The sequence below is a fragment of the Haliaeetus albicilla genome, chromosome 3 (assembly GCF_947461875.1).
Source record: "Haliaeetus albicilla chromosome 3, bHalAlb1.1, whole genome shotgun sequence".
NCBI classification, from domain to species: Eukaryota; Metazoa; Chordata; class Aves; order Accipitriformes; family Accipitridae; genus Haliaeetus; species Haliaeetus albicilla.
This window is the reverse complement of record NC_091485.1, coordinates 13,157,439-13,172,601: the sequence shown is the minus strand read 5'-3', so window position 1 is coordinate 13,172,601 and position 15,163 is coordinate 13,157,439. Positions and strand designations below refer to the sequence as shown.

Here is a 15,163-nt window from a genome sequence, read left to right as displayed (position 1 = left end):
TGGCAATGCTGAAGGGACCTTCAGTCCTGCCTTACCCTTCACTGTTTATATGGAGGGGTTGTAAGAGCCCATCTCAGTTTCTCCTTTTAACTAGTTCTTACTAACTGGGCAGAATACCCTCGCTTCTGGCAGGTACATGAAGCTGTCAATGCACAGGAGCCCTTGATGTCTAGGATCACCTGGAGCCTCCACTTGTGGTGTCCGCAGGCTTGATTCCTCAAGATTAAAGGAACAGACCCCTCCACCTGCCCCAAAATATATAGATGTTCATCAGGAACGGGTGGAAATCTAAAAGGTTAAAACAATCCCCAGGTGTGAGAAACTGGTAAGAGGTCAACTGGCAGAAGATATCACCTACCCTTTGATGCCTGCTGGGTTTCATAGTGTTTTATAGCTTTTTCATCAGTTTTCAAATCAACTGATTCTGTGTCTAAATCAATTCAGATTTACATTTGCGAAAGCTTTCTCTGGCCACTGTGTTAGAGGATTCAGACAGCTCCAGTTGAAGTATTTGTAATGAGTTCACATTATTTAGTAAATACACACTTCCAGAGACTGCTCTTTTCTCATGTGTTTTCATAAGCTGACAGTGTTCTTTTCCTCCCTAGTCTTCCCAGATGTAAGCCAGAGGGACTTCTTATATACTTTAAATTGGCATATGCTCAAGCACTCTATCAAATCTGAACTTAGAAGTTTACGAATTATTTTATAGGTGCTTATAACAGCAGGGAAGCTTGCTGTTTAGTTCTTTTGGTGCCAGTTTCATACCAGCTTGTGGTTAATAGTTGGTTTAAAAATAGCCAGATTAAGACCTCTAAAAGCACTATGTCACTATATCACAAAGTAGTTTAGCAAATACAGCAATTTAAGGACTTTGGGCTGCATGCTGATTTGCATCAGCATGCTCGTCCTAGCTTCGTGGAGAGCCATGAATTGAAGAATTCTGTGGCATCTCTTGTACTAGTTCAGGAAAACTATTCGCCCCAGCCCTAAAAACGCTACAGTGTTCTGCCTCTTCACAAAACTGTATAGTTCTGCTGGCCCACGGACAGCACAGAGCAGTGGCTCAACCTCTCACCTAAAAATTTGCAGCCAGGATGAGCAAGTATGTTTTCCTTGGGATTTGTGCAGAACTTGATGCAGCCTCTGAGCAGCTTAATCCCCCCAGGGTAGCATTAGAATCTGGGACAAAGCAGTCTAACTTTGCTGGAAAATATGTGAAAATTGTTCCTAAAGAGCTTACAATTCCATCAGGAACACACGTAGCTTCTTGCAATGATATTTTTATTGTTTAAAACAGTGACAACAAATTGCTCCTTAAACCCAATATGTAAAAGGGATTTAAGCTTGCTCCAGCAAGAGAAGTTCAGAAGTATTGGAAGCTAATACGTCTGATCTTCTTGCAGGATGAAGCTCCTTGTCTGGGATCAAATAACCACTTTTGGGAACAGATATAGTTTTGTTCCGGTGTGAAAGCAGCCAAATATGTGTGTAAATATATATATATATGTATAAAAATATATGCACACACGTATGTATATGTATTAGAGCATGTGTGCATGTATACACGCATACATACATATAGCTATGTTTCATTACAGATGTTCTAAAATACGCAGAGTATGTGTAATGTGAAAAATGTTGTTCTAGTATGGACAGTTCAGATTGGGCGGCAGCGTTTGGTAGTTCCCTGTTGCCAGGTACCAGGGCATGATGTGCAAGGGATAGTTTTCATTTTGTCATCCCGATTCCCTTGTCCATGACACAAAACTCCATTTACATCGACAGGAACAGAGGCTGCCAAAGCTTAGCTGGTTTTAACTGTGCTGTCTCTAGCGGTATATGAGCTTAATTAAATACTATTTAAACCATCAGCTACTATTTAAATAAATCAACAGTTAGTCAAGTGTCCCGATAGTTGCAGCTTGCAGTGTGGCTACTGTATGAAATCTTGGATGATGCTGACTTAGCAGTGAAGGTGAAACTTTCACTTTTTCCTACGTGCCAGGACCTACCTGTTCCGGCGCGTGGGTCTGCGCGCTGCAGGCATCCCTGGGAGTTGAAGTGGTCAGCTGGGTAGATGATCTGAAGTTGAACCTTAACATAAATAAACATAAAGCTTGTGGTTGTGTGCTTTTCAGCTTCCGCAGTCCAGTAAAATGCATTTCCCTTAATTATGCATGATATCGCAGCACAGATTTTAGCCAGAATAAACATTCGTCTTACTAAGCAGCTGGCCACCTGTCTCAGTTCAGCTGGTGAACAGTACCAAGGAAATCAGCTAAGACTGCTCAGTGCCGAAATGCTTTCCAGAACAAAAATAAGAAGGATTATTCCACTGCGAGGTCCTAGCAATAGATACCGATACCTATGGCTACACAGCCAATGCAGATACCTATTTAAGTTTTTATGTTACGTTTTTGATTATATTATGCAGTAGAAATATTTTTATTGCAACTGGAGCTGCATGGCTCTGGGATATTTCAGAGGAGATGAGGTAAATGAAGCAGAATTAAACCTCTGCTGAAAAGGGCAAAAAGGGTGGTAAGTCATAATTCAAAATGATAATGTGTATTTTCAGTCTTCAAGAGAAAAAATTATCAGAAAATGAACTTCATTTCTTTTTCTACCACTCATATAATGGAAAATAATATGGAAAGAAGAAAAATGGACCTTCTGTAAAGCAGATAGCATTCTGCAGCTTACCGTGCATCTTTTCACATATGTGACCAGCATTGTAAAGAACTGAAATTTGCGTAAATTCAAACATTTGTTAACCAGGAAACTTCTGTAGTGCTCTTTCTGTTGAAAGGGGGACTTAGGTAAGACTCAGTTCCATAAGGCTTTACTTCCTGGGAGACCAGATGCTTTGAAGGCCAACAAAAGCATTTCATTTTATATCAGATCTCACAGCTCCTTTAGGAATGCACTCACTAAAACGCCACACAGACAAAGTGAGCACTTTGTCCTATTGACCAAATTTGGGTTATTGTTTTTCAGTCTTATAATACTAATTGGATATTCTGCCTCTGCAGTTTTTTTAATTTAGAAAGAATAACAGTAAAATCCAAATTCTGCACATCAGTGAGAGTAAATGCCTTCCAGTAATGGAAAATGCATAGCCCCCAATACCTGGGCACCCAGCCAGCCCAGCTTGGTATTAAGCACATATCTTCATTAATTTTCATTTAGAGATGAATCGATTGATGTTAGCAGCGTAAACTCAAGTCGTGTAAACCACCATTCAGATGTAAAGGAAAAAATATCAGTTTGGGGATTTTGCCCTTACTGGGAATACTGGGTGTGCGTATATCCATCAGCTATTGGTATGCATGCATCTACTTAAATCTGAGGCCCCAGCTGGGTGAGGGGGGATGCTGAACTGTACTCCCTCATGTCCTGTGCCCCGCTGGCTGAGCCAAATCTGCCAGCCTTTGGGTCAGAAATGCCAATTTTACCTACTTTCCCAGGCTTTTTCTGGACTAGAGGGAGCTGACTGGGTGGGAGTGGGCAAGAAGTCATGTTAAATCACAGAGACGCTCCTTTAGAAAGCTGCTTTGCATGTTTGCCATACAACTACAGACATTAATTAATTTTAAATGGGTCCGAATTAAAAGGCTAAAAGGTACTTACTTTCTGCAATGTTATTCAGTGATAATAAGCCAGCAGGAATTTATCATAACAATTACGCTGGGAGTTTCAATACTCTGAATGCTCTATGCATCCTTATGGAGGAAAGTTGTCATCTGGTTGGATCTTTTCAAATATTACTGGAAAGTTTAGAAGGTGCTATAGAAGGTTTTTTCTGCTTCACAGCTTAAAGTATTTGGGGTTTTTTTTCCAAACTTCAGTCAAAACCCCCTATTTTTATGTTATCATATGGAATTTGTAACTCAAGATGGAGATCTAAAGCAATCTTACTGGCAACTGTAAAGAAGAACACAGTGGAAGATCTCACAGAGTGGCTCTGTAGCTTAAGTAGAAAAATAAAGATACAGAGAAGGAAAGCTTTTTGGTGAACTGAGCCCATTCCCCTATACATCAAGGGCATACCCATCTAGCTGGAATCTCATCTGAAATCTACTGAGTTGTGCATCAGTAATGAGATAACATTGAAAGTATGCTTCATTAATTTTTAAGACACAGAAGAAAACTATCAGACTTTGTGAAGAGTGTAATAGACCTGTCGGGGCTACATTTTAACACCACAACATTTTTATTTTCATGTCTCCGAAGAGTCAGTATCTGTTTAAGTTACAGCAACACTCATTTATTGTGCAGTTTCACATAGTACCCAGGGGAAATTTGATGCAGAGTTTAGCTCCTTCGAATCAACTGCACATGCCTACTACTGCATAATCAGGGCAAGTATTTTCAGAATAATTCAGAATAATAACACAGCAGCCTTTTAACATGTTCATTACAAAATAAAAGTTTAGCATAGAATGCACCAAGTGTTTTTTTTATATTTTTGTGAACATAGGATAAAATGTTTATGCAGTAGCTCACTATTTCATTAAGATGTAATACGTTTTATTATCACTTTTAGGTATAACAGTCATGTAAGCTCAGAAGGTCTGTAAAAATTTGGAAGTTGCCCAGCATCACTGGATATGACACTTGCTGTTCTGATGAACTTATACTTGAATAGCCAGGAGAGACACATAGTTGGAGGCACAGGCTACGGATGGGAACAGAGAGCTGGTAAGTACCAAATTTAACTGATTCTAGGTCACCTGATTCCCATCGACTTCTTTGTACGTTTAATCATGGCTCCTTTTATGATTATGGTGGCACTTCTGTCAAAGCTAATTAATCAATCAAATTGAACTCTGTGTCATTTTTGTCACTCCCCTCTCCCACAAGTTTCTGCATGCTCAGTCCAAAGGCGTAGCTCTCTGCCTGCATCCAAATGAGGGTCTTCCCACCTCTGCCTCATGAACTACAACGTGCTTAGAACTTCAGTGTGAATAATGCACTTTTGGGAATGCTCTACAGAAAGTAATCAATGGGGCTGGCTTTCATTCCTAGTGAGTCACGTTTGGGCCAGCAATAATTTTCATACAGTTTAGGTTGTTCACTCTTGCTTAATAGGACAGTTGTGATTAAATGCATTCAGAGTCTCAGAGCCAGGTGTCTTTCAAAAAGGGAATCTAACGAGAAGCGAAGTAAGCTTTATTTTTCCCATTTTGGTCTTTTGAGATTGAGGTACTTCATTCATAGCCATACACATTAGATTTTTTTTTACCTTTCCCTTCCAACTTTCGTTCTTGGGGGAAAAAAATATTTTTACTTAAAATAAAACTGTGAGCATAGGTATTCTGCTCATATATTTGCTCATGTCTTTCTTATCTTTGCCTTTTCTGCATAGACTTCCATTGCTTCTTGGTCGTGCTTCCAATGCGTTGTCTCACAAAGCCACACGCTCCAGTTGGTGGTGATGTTTTGCGGCTCTTTGCCGCTTACTGCTTTTCCTCCTGCTCTGTTCCCAAGTGGGTCACCCACGGCTGCAGTCCCTTGGGGTGTCCCTGCCCCAGGGTGTCCCTGTCCCTGCCAGCATCTCCCTGGCCAGGAGTGCCAGCCCAGCTGAGCGGTGCCAGGAGCAGGGCTCCCAGGCAGGACGATAAGGCTGCAGCCCCCGTCGGACAGCAGGACCCTCTCTCCTGTCCCTCAGTCTCCCCCCTCACGCTCAAACACGGTTCCGTGTTCCTGCACCAGTGGTCAGACAGCCACCGGACCTGGGTCTCCCCCGTCAGCACCAGCAGGAGAAGCGGGTGGCAGATGCGGCTTGTGTGCGCCCAGCGTACAGAAGGCGCCGGCCGTGCTCCCGTCCTCAGACTCAGCCCCTATGTCATTTCTGAGCAAGCCAGGGCTTCCCACAGCCGCTTTGTACAGCGTCAGAAAAGATCTTAACAGGAATGGTCTTTGTTTGAATGCAGACTATTTGCTCTAAGGTGCTGATCCCGCTTGGTACCCAGGCCCCGGCCAGCTGGCTGCCTCCCCTGATGCCCTGACACCCACCCCTCCATTTCCCCATTCCAGGCTTGCAATGTTTATCCAGGTTGGTTGATGGTGCTACGTGAGTCGCATGGAGCCGATTCCCTCCTGGGCCAGGCACCAGCTAATTCTGTCTGTGAGTACGTGCCAGAAATCTATTTCTGAGCAGCCTGGCGTGCCCCAGAAAGTCAGACAGCACCAGCCTCCCGCACAAGGCTTGCTCTCTGCCAGTCTTACCCAGGTCCGATGTGTTCTTAGTTTCCCAGACAGAAATCTTTGTCACTGGTCAGTGTTTTCTTACCCCTGCCTTGGCTTCCACACTTGTATCAGCCCAGGCAAAGCTCCAGGGAGGACCAAGAAGTTTTCCAGCTATCTCCTCTTCCAAGATTTGCTTTGAAGGGACCTTTGAGAGAGGGACCTTGAAACTTGTCCTTTAGAGCAGTGGCTTTTTTGGGGTGCGAGGGTGAGGGAACGTGCTGCTGATTTCAGACGGATGATGTTCTTCCCTTGACTGCACCGCCATCTTTCTTCTAGCTCCTACATCCTTTTGTGTGCAATCATCAGTGATCACTGCCAAGAGGTATTTTCCTCCAGTTGCGTATATGGATATCTGGAAAGTGATCCTGTAGCATCCCAAGATGGGGTGATGGATATACCAGCAAACCCCCCCATCCCTGCCAGAGGTAGTGTTGACACAGAAGCCATCTAACAAGATGGCACTACCAGAACTACCCAATGAGTAGGTGTATGGAGGACATGAAGGCTAAGAAAACACAGAGAAGGTGGGTCTGTGACTAACAGACTAATCAGTAGCCCTGCACAGCTCCACAAGCAGCAAGTTTCTCTCTTTTCAAGATTTTACTCCTTCCCTCCTTGCCTTCGTAAAGGGCCCATCCTTCAGACCTGCTCTTAGTGATAGCCCCGATCACAAAATGCCCTGCAGTGAGTTTTATTGGGTTCAGCATGGTTCCTTTTGCTTTTTTAGAAGAGTAGATAGCCTTGTTTGTGCTTCTCCTGCCACGGCAAGTCTTATCAAAGCCTTCACGGCGGGCCTGGGTCCTCGGTGGCTTCCAGGACATCCCACACAGGACTGAGATTTCACAGAGGCCTTCTTTGTAGCCCTGTTGCATAGGTCTGAGCAAAGCATGGGAATGAGGAGTGCAAAGGTGTTCCTAATTGAAGCAATACCAGTGGACTTTGACATTTGCAATGGAATAAAGTCTACACCTGTGCATGTGCTCGGGGAAACCTGAGGGTGCAAATGCCGATTGCTCCATTCAATGCCAGCTTCTGGCTGCCGGTGGCTAGTGCAGTGAGCTCAGGACTGGGTTTCCCCACCTCTTCCCTTTTGTGTTAAGTGGCAGTGGTAAATAGTAATGTGAGCCATTTACGTGAGGCCAGATTAAAGTTAGAGCGCTGGATGTGTGTAATGCAACCAAGCTGGGAGATAGCTGCAGGGGCTTGGAGGTAGACCCCATGCTCAGGGTCTGCCAGGGTGCCCTAAAGGGCTGCAGTATGGATGCAGGACTGCTTCAGCCTCGGATACCCTCAGGATTAACCTAATAAAGGGGTATAGAGGTGGCCTCAGAGGTAAATCCTGTAGTTCTTGACTCTGCTAATTAAAAGTCATGGGAGTTTCCATACGTAAGATTTGGCCCAAAACTATTCTTAATACTTGGGGAGTACATTTTATTGCTTAGAGTTTGTGAATAAATGGGGAAGTAAGTTCTCATGCCCCTTCATCTCCCATTTATCAGCATGGCTGCATTGCAACTAAAATAAATGACCTTAGAAAGGAGAACTTTATGTTACAAAAATATTCGTACAGTATGTATGGGAAGCATGTGAATATTCCTGAAATATGATCAAAACAAAACCCAGATGACTTGAAGAGACTGAAGTAACATTATCTTTCCTGCATTCAACCCAAGCAGAATTCAAATCCGCTGCAGGCAGTCTCTAGAAATAGCACTTAATGCAATGCCAGAATATCCTGCAGAAAAGGTGCAGCACATTAATGTATGTGGATTGTCTTTGATTTCCTTTAGCTGTGTGAAAGGGCATAATCGGATAACTGCGCTAATGGTAATTATGTAATTGATTCATTCACAACGATTAGTTAAGTGCAGTGTTTTTCTTCTATGGTAGAGAACAACAACAAGAATTTAGACCATTGTCTCAATTATTAAAATAAATCTTGGCTAGTTCGTTTTGTAGGGGTCTTTGAAACTCATATTAGAAAGATGACAGTAACTTTCTAGAGTAGTACTTTGCAGGTGTTTGTTTGGGGTTTTTTCTAATATTTTTACTTTTCCTGCCCTCGCCCCTGGGATCTCTGCCTGATTCTACATCTCTGTGGACTTCGAGGTTGGTGGATCTACAAAACATTCTTGTGCTCGTCTCAGGTTTTCAGTATGCCCTTATTGTGCCATCCTGCCGAACCCAGCCTGTAAACAGACAGCAGAGGGACTCACCCCAGCACAGTGACATTAACGTGGGGACTGACATTAACAGTTCTTGAATCCGAGGGGACTGTGTAGAAGAAATATTTCAGTCAAAGCAGTAGAGCATGCGTTAGCACTGACAGCAAAACTTCCATAGGTTTCAATGGATGCAGACCCAGATTTTTTCATCTTCTCTCTGCCGTGTTTTCTGCATTTTTGAATAATTCCTGTCTCTTCTGGGCATCTGAGGCCTCAGTTTCTCTGTTAACCTTGATTTCAGGGTAGAGTTGGCAGAGAAGGAACAGCTTTCTAATGAAAACACAGCTACTGAATGCCACAGTTGGGGCTTTAAGTTTTTTTCCTTATGAGTTTCGTTACAGACAGGTGAAGGTTTGAGTTTTATTTCATTCTCTTTAGTCAGCCAGATGGTTAGCTGGTATTTTTTTCGAGTTTCCAGTGCTGTTCTGGCCTATTCCTTAGACAATGGATTTCTCTAACTTCATAAACAGATGCGTGAGATAGACAAGAATGCAGATGTTTGTTATACAAAGCAGAAGAACAAATACATAGTTTTTTCTATTTTGCCAATTCTCAATAATACCTGCCTAGAGAAATATTAAAATAAAACCATATGCTCATATAATGCTCAATGCATTTTAAAATGCTATATAAAATGCTAATTCACTGTAGGTTTTTTATTTAAATTCATTTAAATAAATATATAAAGAGTTTATAGGTAAAAATGCTAACCACCATTCTTGCAGAGCATTTTGCTTGAGCGGACGTAGCTTGCCAGTGCCTGACCCTGACTTACCCAAAGCTGTCTTGCTTCATGAGAAGGACATTGGAAGAATAGATGGCTGGAAGCCAGCATCAGACAGATTTAATTGAGGAAACAAGTGAGAGTGATTAACCATCGGAACAAACTACGAAGTGGAGGGCTTTCCATGTCTGGATGTCTTCAAATCAACAATCAAATCTCACATGGAAGAAATGAGTAATCAAACAAATATTTTTGGGGCCTCAACAAAGGGTAACTGTATGAAAGTCAATGGCCTGTGATCTACAGAAGATTACGATATTTAATCATTCCTTCTGGGCTTAAGCCTGTGTTCAGGACAAATTAAAATACAGATAACGCAAGTGTGACTTTCTGAACCCTGAATTCCCTTGCAGATCTTTTTCTCCAAGTCTGCCAAACTCCAAATGTCCAACTATTGAGTGAATATGGAAATAATTTTGAAAAAGCCCAGTTTTGAAAAGTTGCCAAGAAAATCGTGGACCCACATGTCACAGCAGACATCTGTAGGTGAAAAATTCTCCCAGCAAAGAGAAGCTGTTTTTATCCTGATGGGCCATCAAGGAGCCCGACTGAGAGACGGTCTGCCCACCACTGGCACTCTTTGGCCCAGAAAACCCCTTGGTGACCCCAAGTGTCAGACTGAGATAATTCTTTGACCTGGTAAGTTATTCTAGATGGACATCAAATGCAAATGCTGCCAGGATTTGATTATCTTCATGCTTGACAAGTCCAAGGACAGAAAAACAGATTGAGCAAACCAACTCGTAAGTCACCACCAGTTCTCCCAAAACGCATTTTCCATCTAAGCATTGACTCCTGTGATAAAACATTTTATCATTTGATAAAACTGAGCTGTCAGGGGTTAAGGTACAAGAACAGGCTATTACATGGGAAACAAATCATTACAAGCACTTATTGCATTAGATGTTTGAGGTGATAGTCTCCACTCTGAGACCAGCAGACAGGCACTGCTCGGACCACTCAGCGAGCACTGGGGGCACACGTAACCCACTGTAATCGCTCCTCCACGACAATAACTTCGCTAGCAAGCTTAGAGTTCATAATTAGTATTTAAAATACCCATATGAACAGTGGCACATCTTCTGTCTGTACATAACAAGTGAATAGTAATTAGAGAAGGGAGAATTCAGTAGCTTTATTCTTCACAGTAAATCATTGTTTGTGAGATATTAAAAGAGCTGCAGCTCTTTCAACCCATTTTTATAATGCTTCTCTTGCAAAATAAGCAGATACGTGTTCTAATTTCAGGCTAGCACTCTAACCAGTAGGGTTATTTTTTCAAAATTAGAGAGAAAAATTGGTTCCTTTGCTGAGTGGATTCCTGTGATCTAAAGCCACAGTGAGATAATTCCCCTGTTATCAGTATGCGGCTGCTTGCTTTAAATCGCTAACTTCTGGAACACTTTTTCAAACAAGCCTGAAATAGAATATTTCATGTGGAAATAAATGAGTTTGTGAAACCCTTTTAATTATTTTACTTCAGTGAAAAGATTAAAATCTAACTCTCTTTTGCTCCACATCCATGCTGTAACTTAAAAGAATATAAAAGAGATTAATCATTTTCACGCCAAATACAGAACAAAGTCTATTTTTTCCTTTCCCCCACACAATCTGAAAGCCATCAAATTCCCCCGCCCACCTACTGTGCGTATGAGTTGAACATTGTCAAGTACAAATTAAGGATCTGATCTAGCAATTGCTTCTGAACGTAGTCTTAGAGAGCCTTAAAGGGCTGCGGTGGGGAATCGCAGGCTTGATTCAAAGCCTGCAGAGTGCTTCCCTAGTATGCTGGGGATCAAGCATCTCAGAGAAAGAAAAAGGCTCTGAATCTGCAAATATGGCCCATATTTAATTGTAACTGTGAAAAATTTGTTACTGCCTCAATTTTAGAAAAACTTAACATCATCTGATAGAATTTAATAATATAATGGCCTGATAAGTTTTTGGGTGGGAGGATGTATTCATCTCGTCATGAGGGGCTGTTTGGGAATCAGGTTGGTAAGGAACTAGACCTTAGGATTTGGGTCTTTCTGAGTTCATATAGCCTTGTAGTGCCATTTGCTTCCAGTGAACATACTAAGTCTTCCATTTCACTCCCAGGGAAGCTGGTCACTGGGAATAAATTAAAAAACGAGGGCTTAAATGTAGCCCACTGGCCCCTGGGCTACAGCTGGTGAATACCACGCCACACGCTGCAGAGCCATGAAAACCTTGGTTGCAGTTTGGTTCACTGTAATTTGCACTTTGTATTTGTACTATGCACTTTAAATCAGGTGTGCATTAATGCATCAATTACCAAGAATAAGCAGCACAAAGTGTTGAGCTTTTTAGAAAGACTTATTCAAGGCCAGCTGATTTTAATGTGTGTGATTAGTTGCAACCAAAATTACAGTAATCAAAATAAAATTATATACAAAACAGAATAGGAGGCTTTTACATAAGAGTGGGGCAAGTGATACAACAAATGCCAAATTGATTTCTAATGCTGGTTAGAGAAAATGTTTATAAGAATTACTTATGCTTTGATCTCAGTACTGAAAAATGTGAAGATTTTGTTTATCAAAAAATACTTCAAAGCTATTAAGCTCTCTGTTAATGGAGGGCATGCCCATATTTGTAAACGCTGTAAAGAGTGACACTCAAATTGGGAGTTTGTTTTATGCAGCATAGTGAGCATCATTCACAGCAACAGAGGAATCCCAAATGTTGTGGGGAGTTCTGAATCTCAAAGTCCGCTTTTGCTCAAAGTCTCCAGTTCCCAAATGGTGAGTCTGTTCTCTGAAAAACCATCATTTGAGTTGGGGCTTCTACAATGCTGGTTTTGCAAAAGGGTTGTGGAAACTGTGGGGTCATATGCTTTGAGGCAGCTACTCCTAGGTATGAGAATCTTGGCATCTGCAGGACCACTCCTTTTGCTGAGCAGCCACAGAACAACAGATCCTAGACATTAAGCCTAGTAGGTAACTTGGCAAAAAAAAAAAATACACTGGTTCAGTGCCATTTATGTGTTCCTGTGGATGTTTCTTAAAGCAGATACATGTTTTTGCAAAAGATTTGCTTTGATTAATTGGTATTTAAAAAGTTGCTAAAAAATTTCCCAAGCAACTGGCTGTGGAGGCTTTACACAAGAAATAATACTTAAGTACCCTTGAATCCAGTCCTAAGAAGCACTGCACTTCTCTAGAGCAATTTATCCCCAGAATATTCTGCAATGTCTGGTCGATGGTTGTCTGTTTTCCCTGGCTCTGCTCCATGCCTTTGAGTAATTTCTCTCGCCAGCTCACTCAGTGGCTTCACTGTGAACAGATTTCCTGCTAAGTTTCAAATTTTTTCCTGTGCCCCTCAGGTATTCTGTGTTTCCTAACGGAATTAGTTTGGGCCCCTCAGCTGTGATTTGACTGATAGGAAAAAGGGTTTCTGTTCCCTGGGCTCTATATTTGATGTTTATTCACCTGATTCTCCGTTCCTGCCCGCTGCATATGTTTCCACACACTTCATCACCTCCTTTCTTCTGAAACATTGCCAAATGCCACCTCACCTTTAGAGCCCGCAAAGGAAAGTAAATGAACTTGCACCAGACGTGCTCTTGACCCCAGGGAGGCTGACTTCGGTGCCTGAGCTAACCTTTCTACCTTACCTCCAGCCTCTGCAGCCATAGCGGAGGCACTGCTGTGACTCCTCTCCTCCCTTCCAAAAGGACTGAAGGAGAGAGGCACAGAGATCTCCATGAAGATCCCACCGCCTGACTTTTTTCCAGTGCTGCAGAGATGGTTGGTGCTTTAGAGCCGCCAACCCTGGCACTACCTTGGGCTTCAGGGTGCTTTGCCAGGCAAGCAGGGTGCCAGCCCAGAGTGGTAATGCAAGGCATGCACAGGGGCTGGAGGCTTCGGACTGAAAATGCTGGCCCAAAAGTCAGGGTTTCACTCTTTCTTACCTTTCCTCCAAGCATCTTGTGTCCTTCAGCCTGTCAGTTCAGGCCAGGCTTAAAAGATGCTTGTGCATGTAAGTACTTAGCTGGAGTATCTACCTGCAATGTACCTAGCTCTCCATCACTGTAACTAATCCAAATAACAGTCTAGCTACTCCTTTTTCTCTCTAAACATCATTACAAATGAGAGCTGTCAGTAGCAAAGCCCTGCTTTGTAGAGGTATTGCTCGAGGATAAATGCATTAATGTTTGTGGGGTTCTCAGCCTCTGTGTCCTGGGGGCTGTGACAGTGACGGAAGCAATCGGCAATTCAAGCGTGGGAAAATACTAAAACGTGAAAAAAATCCAAATCAATAGGTTACCTTCATGTGATTTGGAGGTAGGGTATTTGTCAGGTCTTTTAGAAGTTGACTGTGAACTTGTTTATCGGGATAGCCCAGCCTGTAACACAGCTAACCCTCTGCACAGCTGCAGGCTCAGTTGTGGTGGTGAAGGGGACCCGCTGGGTTGGCCCCTGGGGTGTAGGGGATACAGAGATGACCCTGTGCTTGGTAAGAACTGGGCATGTAAAAACTCCCCCAGGCCATAGGAATGAGGTTTTGAACCACTGAGGCTTGATTAAAGCCTGAAAGGCGTATTTTTTGTAGGCTATTTTGATTTTGTTTTTTAAGGAAGGCCAAACCCTCAGGAAGTTTGCTGTTAGATTTTACCTGCTTATTTCTCATTATTAAAAATAAATTTACTTTTCTGCTCCAAGGTAACAAGTAACAAATATGAGTTAGCGCATAACAAATACAATGTCAGAGCACAACTTGACTGTGTAATTTCACTTGCGACGCTAGACGAGATGTTAGTCTGTCACTAGAACGATGCCAGATTGCAGCCAGTGAGGATCTGACTGCTAATTTTCTTCTCCCAATGGTCTGTACTATTTTGAAAGGAAGTGTTCTTTAATGAAAATTCCATTATTATTCCCTTTCACTACCATTAGCTAAGAAGGTTCCATTTACTTTATTAAAAAATCATTTTTCAAATAAACTTATTCTGACATTTTCTTGTCCTGATGATGAGAAAAATCTCTGAATAATGTGAGAGAAATAAAAACGTGCTGCCTTTCTTTTTTTACATAAGGAATATATTGCAAAAGATGCTTACCAGCTCCACCAGAACTGGTTTTGTGAGAGCATTTGTGGCTTTCCTCATAGCAGGGCTGTTAGACAACTGTTCTGACTTGGAGTGCCTCCCTGACGTGTCCCATTTGATAACTGCACAGCCAGCTTAAAATGTTCAGCGCCAGATTCTCAGACTGTGTAAAAAGCCCCGGCTCCATTCACTTCACTGGAGATGTGTCTCTTCACACCAGCTGGCATAGTGTGAAATGGAGCTATTGGCCACAAAGGGAAGAGGATATGAAATGTCGGAGAGGCAGCCACTGACGAATAGATTATATTTGACAACAAAAGAGGAGCAGAATGAAATCTCTATTACTTTTTTCAATGCTGCTATTAAATGCTCTTCCACTAACTAATGCCACAAATCTTCTTTTTCCTCCCAGAAGCAGCAGGCTTGTGTTAGCAAAGATGACAATTTATAATGTGCTAACAATTTCTGAGGACCCTTCTAAGGAAAGTCTTAAGGTAACTCTCAGATATTTGCAGGTTGCTACAAAATTAGACCAAAGATCAGCAAGTATTCATCCCGGATGTTAAAAAGTCAAAATGTTGTTGTCAGTGGTAACAAAACAGCTCACAGCCGAACTCCTGGGAGGCCTGTGCACCTACTGAAGAGAGTTTGACAGGCTGCTTTGCTGTGGCCCCACCACGTTCTGGTCCAAGACAATAAAGCCCCGGGGTGCACCATAGATGCAGCAATTCATGCCAGTGATTTCCAGCTGCTTACTGGGTGGATGACAATATCCCTAATTCTCAGCAACAAGCCTTTTCTCTCTTTTTAAGCTCCCTGATTCAGAGG

General features: G+C 42.3%; 1 protein-coding gene across 1 annotated transcript in view; it reads left to right on the top strand.

Annotated features, from left to right (window-relative positions):
- The window catches only part of CNDP2 (carnosine dipeptidase 2), a 350,882-nt gene that overhangs the window by 278,464 nt on the left and 57,255 nt on the right, over positions 1 to 15,163 (top strand). The window lies entirely within an intron of this gene.